General features: G+C 44.6%; 1 pseudogene across 1 annotated transcript in view; it reads left to right on the top strand.

Moving 5' to 3' along the window:
- LOC309658690 (protein LRATD2 pseudogene) overlaps positions 1-12,795 on the top strand; it is a 249,426-nt pseudogene that overhangs the window by 77,085 nt on the left and 159,546 nt on the right. The window lies entirely within an intron of this gene.

Genomic DNA, 12,795 nt, shown 5'->3' on the forward strand with positions numbered 1-12,795 from the left:
TAATCTTTCAAGTCCCCTGGGTTCTACCTGACAACTTCCTGCTCAGGGGCTGGCACCACCAGGCCGAGCTGGGTGGACCCTCCCTGGGGGAGGCGCGGCTGGCTCCCAGGGTTTTGGAATGTGCGGGAGTGGGAGACTGCATTCCCACGTGGGAACTCCCCGGCTGCCAGGGAAGCAGAGGGCCGGGGTTGTTGTCCGCTTGGGGAGCCCCTCAGGGGCCCCCTGTGCCCCCCTGTACCCCTCCAGGCCCCGCATGGCCAGCATGGGGGCTGCAGTGCTCACTCCCTAGCCAAGCCCTTCGGCGGCCCCAGGGGCAGAGAAGAGCAGGAGGGGCTGGCATGGGATTCTGCCTCCTCCTTGACAAGGCTGCAGCCTCCAGGGATTCTTGTCACCCCAGGCCTGGGCTGTTACAACAGCTGCCCTTCTCCCCCACCGTCTGCCAAACAGATTTTGCCAGGGCGATCCTCCTTAGGTACGTGATCCCCAGTGTCCCCCATGCTCCTCCCTCGTCCAGGCGCTCAGGAGACCCTCACCCTCCCTCCTGGTCCACCCCTCAAGCCTCTAACAGCCAGACAGTTGGGTTTATCTTTTCATCCAGGGGACGGCACACGCAGGTGTGAAGGTGGCAGGCAGTGGCCACCCCACGAAACCTCACATCTCTCCTGCATCTGGTACCCAGAGCCAAACTCCATGGACCTGTAGCCAAGCCGAGCTTATCAGAACACCCACCCACCCCCCTGCCCCCTGGTCCTTCATGCTCAATGCGACGTCCTGCTAACCTACTCCCCACCCTTCTTGCCCGGATGCCATTCACTCGCTCTCAGCATAGACACACTCTGCTGAGCCCCTGCTACACTTCAGGCATGCAGCCTGGCCAAGATGGACAAATGATCAAGGTGGGGTGGCAGAAGCGTAGAAGTCGGTGGGAGACACCAGTCCCAGACTGGGAACGGCAGGGGATCAGGAAAGGCTTCCTGGAGGAGGTGCCACGTACACCAAGTCCTGAAGGATAAGCTGAAGCCAGCTGGGCCAGGGGAGGTGGGGAGTGGAGAAAGGAGTGTTCCAGGGAAAAGACACAGTGTTAGCAAAGACTGGAGGCAGCAGGAAGCAGGAAGTGGAGTCTGGCTTTTGTCCAAACCCCCTCCCTTGGTTGTCTACCTGGGCACCTCCTCCCTTCCTTAAGGAAACAATCAGAAACAGAGGCCAAGCTAGAGGGTCCAGTGGGAGATCACGGTGGTCAGCTCCCCGCACCTCACAGAGGGGAAAACTGGGCACCCAAAAAGTACCAGGACCAGCAAGATCAGTGACAGAGCTGGGACCAGACCCCAGATCCTTGGACTCTCCGAACTCTGCCTATTTAAGCGATTTAAATCCTCTGTCTCTCCAGGACACAACAACAAGCACCCCCAAACACCATCAGAGAGACCTCAGCGTCCAGGAGCTGCCCTGCTCTTACAGTGGGTACACAGGGGTTTATGGGTTTAGGTTCACAATAGGTAATCACAACTACTGTTTATTGAACACCTACTATGCGCTGGGCATGGCTTCCAGTCATCCCCACGACCCTGAAGCTAGGTTTTACCCTCACAGTGGTTCTATAAGGTGGTTGCTACTCATTGCCCCATTGCACAGATGAGAATGCCGAGGCTTAGGGATTTGCCCAAAGTCACTCATCTAGCACATAGCAGAACTAGGATTTGAACTCTGTTTTGATCGAGAACAGTGTTTCTCACCTAAGGGTTATTTCCCCCACCCCCCAGAGGACATTTGGCAATATCTAGAGTCATTTTTGGTTGTCATGAGGGGAAGGGGTGCTGCTACTGGCATCTAGTGGATAGAGAACAGGGATGTTGGTGAATATCCTACAGTGCAAAAGACAAACCCACTTGACAATGAATTATCCAGCCCCAAATGTCAATACTGACACTGATAAAAAACAAAAACAAACAAACAACCCCCCCCCAAAAAAAAAACTGGTCTAAAGCCACACTGTTGTCCAGTGGAACTTTCTGGATAATGTTCATGTTCTATATCTGTGCCATCCAACAGGGCCACCCACCATGAGCCACACGTGGCCACTGAGCACTTGAAATGTGGCTGGTGTGACTGAGGAACTGAATTTTTTATTTTGTTTAATCTGAATTTTAAAAAAAAAAATCCTCAGTTCAGTTATTAGAAAATTTATGAGTAGGCTTGGAACAGCTTAAGCATGTGAATGTACTTTTTCTTTTTTTTAATTTATTTTATTGAAGTATAGTTGATTTACAATGTTGTGTTAATATCTACTGTACAGCAAAGTGATTCAGCTATACATATATATACATTCTTTTTCATATTCTTTTCCATTACGGTTTATCCCAGGATGTTGAATATAGTCCCCTGTGCTATACAGTAGGACCTTGTTGTTTATCCACTCTATAAATAATAGTTTGCATCTGCTAATCCCAAACTCCCGATCCTTCCCTCCCCCTCTCCCCCTCCCACTTGGTAACCACAAGTCTGTTCTCTATATCTGTGAGTCTGTTGTTTTTTGGTAGATAAGTTCATTTGTGTCATACTTTAGATTCCACATATAAGCGATATCATATGATACTTGTCTTTGTCTGGCTTAACTTCACTTATTATGATAATCTATCTCTAGGTCTACCCATGTTGCTGCAAATAACATTATTTCATTCTTTTTTACAGCTGAGTAATATTCCACTGTATATATGTACCACATCTTCTTTATCCATTCATCTGTCGATGGACATTTAGGTTGTTTCCATGTCTTGGCTATTGTGAATAGTGCTGCAATGAATATTGGGGTGCATGTATCTTTTCAAAGTATGGTTTTCTACAGATATATGCCCAGGAGTGGGGTTGCTGGATCATATGTTAGCTTTATTTTTAGTTTTTTAAGGAACCTCAATACTGTTCTCCATAGGGGCTGCACCAATTTACATTCCCACCAACAGTGTAGAGGATTCCCTTTTCTCCACACCCTCTCCAGCATTTGTTATTTGTAGACATTTTAATGATGGCCATTCTAACCAGTGTGAGGTGGTACCTCATTGTAGTTTTGATTTGCATTTGTCTAATAATTAGCGGATGTACTTTTTCTACTGGAGTTTTATGAAATCTAAATACAGATCCAGAGTTCAGATTAAAAATCTAGCATCTGAAATGAGATGCTCTATAAAGTTTAAAATGCATACCGGATTTAGAAGATGTAGTATGAGAAAATAATATAAAATATCTTCTTAGTCATTTTATACTAGTTACTTATTGAAATGATAACTATTTGGATATACTGGTTAAATAAAATAGATGATGAAAATGAACAGCACCAGTGTCTTTTTACTCTTTTAATGTGGCTACTGGAAAATCTCCAATTACGTATGTGACTTGGGTTCTCTTTCTACTGGATAACACTGGTCTGGGATCTGAGTGCTCCCCACTATAAATAATGTTAATTATTTAAGATATTATTATTATTATTTAATTATTTAATCTTAGTCGTCTTAACTATAAATACCTTTGCCTCTCTTTGTTCTGTCTCCCCCAGCTTGGCAGTTCCTGCACCGATGACAAGGATGGGGTGGGGTCCATATTCCCTTCTCTACCCTTGACGATGCTGAGCTACGTCAGCAGGACCACTAGGGAACGGGGGAAGATGAGGGCAGGTCTCTGGATGCTCTTCTCTCAGAGGTCTGCCTGCCCTTCTGTGGGGACATGGAGCGAACAGCAGGGTCAGAGAAGGAGCAAAGCAACCTCTGGCTTCTGCTGGACCCAGAATGACCCTGTGTCCTGAGCCAGCCTTGCTTTCCGATGGCATTGCTGGGGGAAGAAGGGAAGGGTCAGGGCTGGGCTGGGCTGCCTGAGCAAGACAGAAGGCTGAGGATACTGCCTGGGCAGAAAGGGAGAGAGAAGCTAGCGGTAGAGGCACAGAGAAGCAGGAGGAGTAACCCACACGGTCGGTCGTCACTGAACCTGCAGGAGGCGTGGGTGTTGAGGGCAGGGGAGAGACTACCATACACATGTCATATAAAAGGCAGAGGTAGGGACTCCCCTGGCGGTTCAGTGGTGAAGACTCCACGCTTCCACTACAGGTGGCACGAGTTTGATCCCTGGTTGGGGAACTAAGATCCTGCATGCGTGCAACCAAAAAAAAAAAAAAAAAGGCAGAGGTAGAAGAAGCTCAGGAAAAGCTATCAGTGATTCTTGAGACACTTGCTTCCATGCAGGAAAATGGGCAAGGCCAGGTTGTCAGGCTTAGAAGTCCAGAGGGTATGAGACTGGTGCTAGGGGTAGCCTGGGTTCAAATCCTTGTCACTCCACAGCAGCGATAATGACTACAATAATAATAATGTTTACTGACCACCTACTGTATGCCAGCCATTAGGGAAACAGGAAGAAGTGTGCCAGGAGCTAAGGGCGCTGACATTAAATCACAGCATTAACAAGCAGCATTTATTCAATGTTTTCTCTGACCTCCTTCCTTTACAGGCTTTAATGGCTCATTTGGTTCTATGAGGTGGTGCATTCATCAACCCATTTCACAGAGAAAGAAACCGAGGTGCAAAGAAGCTCTATAATCACACAAGACTGCAGTGAGGCAGCTTATGTTTCCATTCATAATATGTTCAAGAACAGGCAAGACTAACAGATGGGAATGAAAGCCAATGATGTGCTGGGGATGGGGACATTGGAAAAGGAGCATGAGGGAAACTTCTAGAGCAGCAGTTCTCAATCAGGGACAATTATGCTCCCCAGGGACATTTGGCACTGTCTGGGGACATTCTGAGCTGTCCAAACTGAGAAGTGTTCTCAAAGAAGACATACAGATGGCCAACAGGTACATGAAAAGGTGCTGAACGTCACTAATCATCAGGAAAATGCAAATCAAAACCATAAGGAGATGTTGCTTCAACCTCTTAGGATGGCTGTCATCAAAAATACAAGAGATAGTTCATAGCAGCACTATTTACAATAGCCAAGACATGGAAGCAACCTAGATGTCCATCGACAGATGAATGCATAAAGAAGATGTGGTACATATATACAATGGAATATTACTCAGCCATAAAAAGAATGAAATAATGCCATTTGCAGCAACATGGATGGACCTAGAGATTATCAGACTAAGTGAAGTAAACCAGACAAAGACAAATATCATATGACATAGCTTATGTGTGGAATCTAATAAAAAAGATACAAATGAACTTATTTACAAAACAGAAAGAGACTCACAGACATAGAAAACAAGCTTATAGTTACCAACGGGGAAAGGAGGTGGGGAGGGATAAATTAGGAGGTTGATTAACATATACACTACTATATGTAAAACAGATAACCAACAAGGACCTACTGTATAGCACAGGGAACTATACTCAATATTTGTAATAACCTATAAGGGAAAAGAATCTGAAAAAGAATATATATATATATATATATATATATATATATATATGCACAACTGAATCACTGTTCTGTATACCTGAAACTAACATGATATTGTAAATCAACTATACTTCAATAAAAAAAGAAAGTAAAGAAAAACAGTGTTTAGCACCTTAAAATAATCATATACATATGATTATTTAGCACCTTAAAATAATCATATACACACACATATATATGTACATATAAATTGCTATAAGAAAAGAAAAGACGAGATAACAAATGCTAGTGAGGATGTGGAGAAAAGGGAATCCTCATGCACTGCTGGTGAAATGTAAATTGGTGCAGCCTCTACAGTTAAAAATTTTTAAATAGAACTACCATATGATCCAGCAATCCCACTTCTGGGTATTTATCCAAAGGAAATAAAATCTTGATCTCAAAGAGATATCTGCACCTCCACATCATTGCAGCATTATTTATAATAGCCAAGACATGGAAACAACCTAAGTGTCTATCAATGGATGAATGGATAAAGAAAGCATCACACACACACACACACACACACACACACACACACACACACACACACACACTGGAATATCATTTAGCCATAAATAGCAGAAAATCTTGTCATTTGCAACAACAAGGATGCACCTGAAGGGTATTATGCTAAGTGAAATAAGCCAGGCAGAGAAATACAAGTACTGTATGATTTCACATGTGGAATCTAAACAAACCATACTCAGTAATACAGAGAACAGATTGGTGGTTGCCAGAGGTGGGGAGTGGGGGGGAGGGGTGCAGGAAATGGGTGAAGGTAGTCAAAACTCACAAATTTCCAGGGAACATAAAAACAAGTCAGAGGTGTGATGTGGGTGCTACTGGCATCTAGTGGGTGTTGGCTGGGGTCAAGGTCAACATCCTACAATACATAAGACAGCCCCTCCCAACAAAGGATCATCCCACGCCAAACATCAGTACTCTGGTGGCTTGAGAAACCATGTTCTAGAGGAAAGGAATGTTCTATACCTTGGGCGGTGTGGAGGTTACACGTAAGTAAAAATTCATTGAGTCATCCACTTATGACCAGGGCATTGTACACTTTAGTGGGTAGATGTTATACCTCAACAAAAAGTTTTTTTTAATTAACTTTAAAGTTTTATTTTTTTAATTTAATTTTTATTTTATATTGGAGAACAGTTGATTTACAATGCTGTGTTAGTTTCAAATGTACAGCGAAATGATTCAGTTATACCTATACCTATTCTTTTTCAGATTCTTTTCCCTTATAGGTTATTACAGAATGTTGAGTAGAGTTCCCTGTGCTATACAGTAGGTCCTTGTTGATCATCTGTTTTATATATAGTAGTGTGTATACGTTAATCCCAAATTCCTAATTTATCCCTCCCCCGGACTTTTCTCCCCTTTGGTAACCATAAGTGTGTTTCGAAGTCAGTGACTCTGTTTCTGTTTTGTAAATAAGTTCATTTGTATCATTTTTTTTTTTAGATTTCCCATATAAGTGATATCATATAATATTTAGAAATTTTTAAATGTAATTGGCAGAGGGCGGTGCTGAACCGAGGCCTGTCCGAATAATATTGGGCTAGCCAAAAAGTTCGTTCGGGTTTTTCCATTACATCGCATGGAAAAACCCGAACGAACTTTTGGGCCAGCCCATAGTTTTTCACCTGAACAATGAGGACACGTTGCTCATTGGCTCCCTGCCTCCCTTCTTGCTCTGCTCCAAATCATTCTCCACAGCGCATCTGTTCAGACTCTCCAATGTCCTCCTCATACCACACGTGGAATAAAATCTAAATTCCTCACCAAGACCTCCACAGCCTTCGGGTCTGGCTCCAGCCACCTCTTAGTCTTTTTTTCCCTCTCCTCTCCCCTCTCTCTCTGATCTACCACACTGGTCTCTTTGCTGGAAGTTGCACATGTGAGGGCTTTGCAACCTCAGGGCCTTTGCACATGCTGTTCCCTCTGTGCCTGACTCGCCTCACGACAATTTCTTTTCACGCTTCAGGCCCACCTCAGGGCCTTTGCACCTGCTCTTACCTCTGCCTGACTCTACACAACTGGCACCTTCCCATCCCTCAAGCCTCCATTGAGATATCACCTCGCCAGAGAAGTCTGCCTTCACCACCCCCCCAAACTGTCCTGCCTTATCCATCATGTGCCACTTCATCATCCTCTTTTTATATGACCCTCCTGCCCAAGCCAATTTTCTAAATTGTATCATCTATTTGTTCACTTGCTTATTGTCTCCATTTCCCCCTGGGGGGCAGGTCTGGGTCTATCTTAGTCATGGTTCTATCCCCCATGAATGACACACAATGCGCCCTCAAATACTTGTTGAATAAAAAAATAAAGTCCTAGGATTTCCTCAGTGGAGTTGAGAAGGGCACCCTGTTCTATTTACTTTAGCTCTATGAGGGCTTAGCAGCCTTGGGAAATCAGCCTTCTGGGGGTGCGCTATGTGAAACCCTGTCCTGGACCCTTCCTTTCCGTCCTCGGAAACTTCTACGTCATTCTTGACCCTCTGCCCCCAACCCCACCTGAGTTCAAGCCCTCGTCATCTCTGACTTTTTGAAACGGCCTCTTTACGCATCCTCTGCCTCCACACACCCAGAATGACCTTCCAAAAATGCAAAACTGTCCATGCCCCGCCCCTGGTCTGAATTCTTCTGTGCCTTCTCATTGCCCTCACGATCAAGTCCAAAAGTCCCCAGCCTGGCTCTTAAGGCTCATCTTGATCTGGGACCAGCCCCGCCCCCGCCCCCGCCCCCGCGCATTCGCCTGAGCGCTGTTTCCCCATAAACCAGGGATTCAGCAGCGCCAGAGCATCTGGCCACGCCCACAACATTGGGCATGATCTCGCCCCTCCAAGCCTTTGCCCGGGCTGTTCCCTCTGTCAGGACTGCTCTCCCTCTCTTCACCTGACACATTCCTTCAAACGCTTTGTTTACAGGTCCTGTGATTCATGAAGGGCCCTCGCCCTCACCTCCGCCTCCCACAGACAGCATGCTTACCTCCCGTCCAGGTTTCCAGAGCACTCTGTAACTTCCTCCGTGAAAGAGCTTGACCACACGATCACACATCTGGGTTTGGATTTCTTACAGTCCCTAGATTTGTGAATACCACAGAGGGTACCTGACACGCAGGAGGTGTGCAAAAAAATAATAATAAAGGAGTTTCCTGACCGATTCATTTACTTACTTACCAGTCACCAGGCACCAAGCTCTGTGCATAAAGAGGTGAATGCGACAGACCCACTGCACCTCCTCTGTGGTTTCTGTGCCTCTTTGATACTTCATCCCCCTTCTGATCTTGGTGTGTAGTTATTTATATATGGTGTGCAGGACCCCTTGATGGAGCCTAAGCTGATTCAGTCTCAAATCCAGACACATCTGGGTAATGCTGGAGGATGGATGGATTGGAAGATTTGAGGTCTATTGATATCAGAGTTTCTTCATTTTGACACTATTGATGTTTGGAGCCAGATAATCCCTTGCTGGGGGCCGGGGTGGGGGCGGGGAAGAGGCCATCCTGTGCGTTGTAGGGTGTTCAGCAGAATCCCTGACCTCTACCTACAAAATGCCAGTAGCACCTCCCAAGTGGTGACAACCTAAATGCCACCAGATATTGCCAACTGTCATCTGGGAGCAAAATCACTCTTAATAGAAAAACCTAATTGATTTATATTAATATCAAAGAATCTACCCCAAAGACAAAATCCAGTTAGCAAGAAGAAAAGTGACTCCAAGTGCAGCCCAGGGGTTAAAAGCTTAGAGTTCATATAAAAATTCATTGAGCTATCCACTTAGGATTTGTGGAGTTTACTGGGTATACATTATACTTCCATATAAAAGAATAAAAGGGAGGGTAATATGTTATATCTCTGTGGGGTGAGGTTGGTGATATTTTACAGCTCAAGAGAAGTTTGGGTTACACCGAAGTAGGCGTTTGTCCAAAGTTAGCAAATTACACCTGAGATCTGTGCATTTCACTTAACCTAAATTTGTTCTCAAAAGATAAAAATCTATATACAAATATAGATAAAAATCTATATACAAATATAGATAAAAATCTATATACCAATATTGAATTCTAGTTAACTCTCTGCGTGATGAACTACTTAGAGGGGGATGGTACTGATAATGCAACTTCTTTGGCAGCATCAAAATTAAGATGCTTAGATACGACAGATAGAGGGATGAAGGGATGGATGGATCGATCGATCGATGAGTGGATGATGGATGGATGGATGGACAGACAGATGTGTGAGAGTGGATGATGGGTGGATGGATGGATAGACAGATGTGTGATAAAGCAAGTACGGCAAAATATGAAAGTAGAATCTAGGTGGGTGGTTTCACGGCAACATTCTTTCAACTGTGCTGTATGTTTGAAATTTTTCATAAGAAGGTATTGGAAAACAATGCCTTGGGCCAAGTTTTTGTGCCTAAGTTCTAATTCCTTTAAAAAAGGAAAAGATAATAGTCTATATGGATTTGGGGTCAGATTCACCTCTGACCAGGCTGTGCCCTTTCTTCCTCTGGACCTGCTTTTCCTCCCATCAGCTTGGGGCTGTGATTTATTAAGGCAGGATTACAGGCACAAGTCCTGGAGTCAGACACACAGGGCTCAATCATGGCTCCACCACTTTGCAAATGTGCAGCCTTGGACAATGACCTCACGTTCTGTGCATCTCAAACTGGCGTTTGCAACGACATGGATGGACCTAAAGATTTATCATACTAAGTGAAGGAAGCTAGACAAAGACAAATATCATATGATATCGCTTATATGGAATCTAAAAAAAGAAAAAGATACAAATGAGCTTATTTACAGAACAGAAAGAGACTCATAGACATAGAAAATGAATTTATGGTTACCAAAGGGGAAAGGGGGGGAGGGATAAATTAGGAGTTTGGGATTAACATATATACACTACTATATATAAAATAATCAACAAGGACCTGCTGTATAGTACAGGGAACTATACTCAATATAATAACCTATATTATATTTGTAATAACCTGTAAGGGAAAAGAATCTGAAAAAGAAGATATATATATCTGGATCACTGTGCTGTACACCTGAAACTAACATGACATTGTAAATCAACTATACTTCAGTAAAAAAGAAGAATCATGGGGGTGGAAAAAAAACTGGACATTGGAAGTACCTGTTTTGCAACATTGCCATGGGGGCTGAAATGAGAAACCTCATACCCATGTAGCAAAGCTAGTGGTGACGAGAGGTGGCAATAAGCACGCTTATCTGGGAGTTTCTGTGAGACACCTCCTGCAGTCGACCTGGGGGAGAACTTGAGAGACTTCAGAAAAGTGGAAGAGGATGGCAGGGCAGGGCCAAGCCAAGGAAATATTTTCTTGCAATTATTTGCAATAAATAAATAATAAAATCTCTTCATTTTCATTCCTCCAGGTGATACAGCCTGAGAAATTGGAATTCCAAAGGCACATCTGCTCTTCCTCACTTGCAGATCTTGAAAGCAGGATTAAGATGTCTTCCAGGGAATTCCTTGGTGGTCCAGTGGTTAGGACTCCAGGCTTCCATTGCAGGGGGCATGAGTTCGATCCCTGGTTGGGGAACTAAGATCCCGCATGCTGTGCAGCATGACCAAAAAGAAAAAAGAAAAAAAGACACCTTCTAGGACTTGCCATGGGGTCTCCAGACCTCAGCTTAAGGGTCTATTTTACTTAGTAAGTCCCTTTACCCATATTTTCTGAATTACGTGAAAGTGGAGGCAAAGATGATTGAAGTTTCAAGTGTGGGTGACTCTGAGGGCAGAAGCCTCGTGTTATGGGTTAAATTGTGTCCCCCCCAGCAAAGATGCTAAAGTCCTAACCCCCAGTACCTATGCATGGGATTTTGGATTTTATTTGGAAATAGGTTCTTTCCAGATGATCAAGTTAAAATGAGGTCATGAGGGTGGGCCCTAATCCAATATGACTGTGTCCTTATAAAAGGGGGAAATTTGGACACAGAGACCGACATGCACAGGGAGAAGGCCATGTGAAGATGAAGGCAGAGATCAGGGTGATACATCTATAACACAAGTGTTGCCAAAGATTGCCAGCAAACCACCATAAGCAGGGAGAGAGGAGTGAAACAGACTCTGTCTCCACCACAGCCTTCAAATAGAACCAACCCTGACAACACATTGATAGTGGACTTCTATCTTCCAGAACTCTGAGATAATCCATTTCTGTCATTGAAGCCACCCAGCTTGTGATGTTTTGTGACAGCATCCCTAGGAAACGAATACACCTGTATATAGCAGCAAGGAAGCCAGCCATGGGGCAGGATGAGAAAGGGCAACGATTCAATTCAAACTAACAAGTTGTTTCCAGGGGCTGCCACATGCCTGGTGCTGTGCTAGGTATGAGGATGTAGCAGTGAGCAAGAGTCACAGCCCCTGCCCTTAGGGGGCTTTAGAGTGACCCGAAGGAGGCAGGCAGTAAGGAATAGCACGCATGCCATTGTGACTTCAGGTGATTTACAAGGTGGGGATTTAATCTAATCTGGGAACTTGGTGAAACTGGGGGTGGGGTGGGGGGAAGGAGGGGGTGGTGTGGAGACGTGAAGGGTGAGTAATACCAGACAAAGGGAGAGCAGAGGAGCATTTAGACAGATGGGATGACATACCAAAGCCCAAAGACTTGAGCGACCTGGGGCAGAAGTTTCCTTTCATGGGGAGAGAGACCTAGAAAGAATCTAGAGAGCCAGGTGGCGGGAGCCAAGGCAGTGGACCCGGATGTGGTTGGCAAAATCATGGTCTCCCAGAGATGTCCAAGTCCACATCCCCAGAACGTGCAAATGTGACTCTACATGGCAAAAGGGACTTTGAGGATGTGATTGAGTTAAGGATCTCGAGATGGAGAGATTATCTTGGATTATCCAGGTGGCTCAAAGTCATCACGAGGGTCCTTGTAAGAGGGAAGCGTGAGGGTCAGAGTCAGAGAAGGAGATGTGAGGAGGGAAGCAGAGGTCGGAGAGTCAGAGAGAGATTTGAAGATGATACACTGCTTTTTTTTTTTTTTAAGATTTTTTTTTTTAATGTGGACCATTTTTAAAGTCTTTATTGAATTTGTTACAATATTGCTTCTGGTTTTTTTTTTTTATGTTTTGGGTTTTTTTTGGCCTTGAGGCATGTAGGATCCCAGTTCCCCAACCAGGGATCAAACCCACACCCCCTGCATTGGAAGACGAAGTGTTAACCACTGGACCACCAGGGAAGTCCCTACACTGCTGGTTTTGAAGATAGAGGTAGGAGCCATGAGCCAAGGAATGTGAACAACTTTCTTGAAGCTGTAAAAAGCAAGGAACAGGTTCTCGCCGAGGGTCTCCAGAAGGAATGCAGCCCTGCTGACACCT

The sequence above is a fragment of the Balaenoptera physalus genome (genome assembly GCF_965194825.1).
Source record: "Balaenoptera physalus genome assembly, chromosome: 3".
NCBI classification, from domain to species: Eukaryota; Metazoa; Chordata; class Mammalia; order Artiodactyla; family Balaenopteridae; genus Balaenoptera; species Balaenoptera physalus.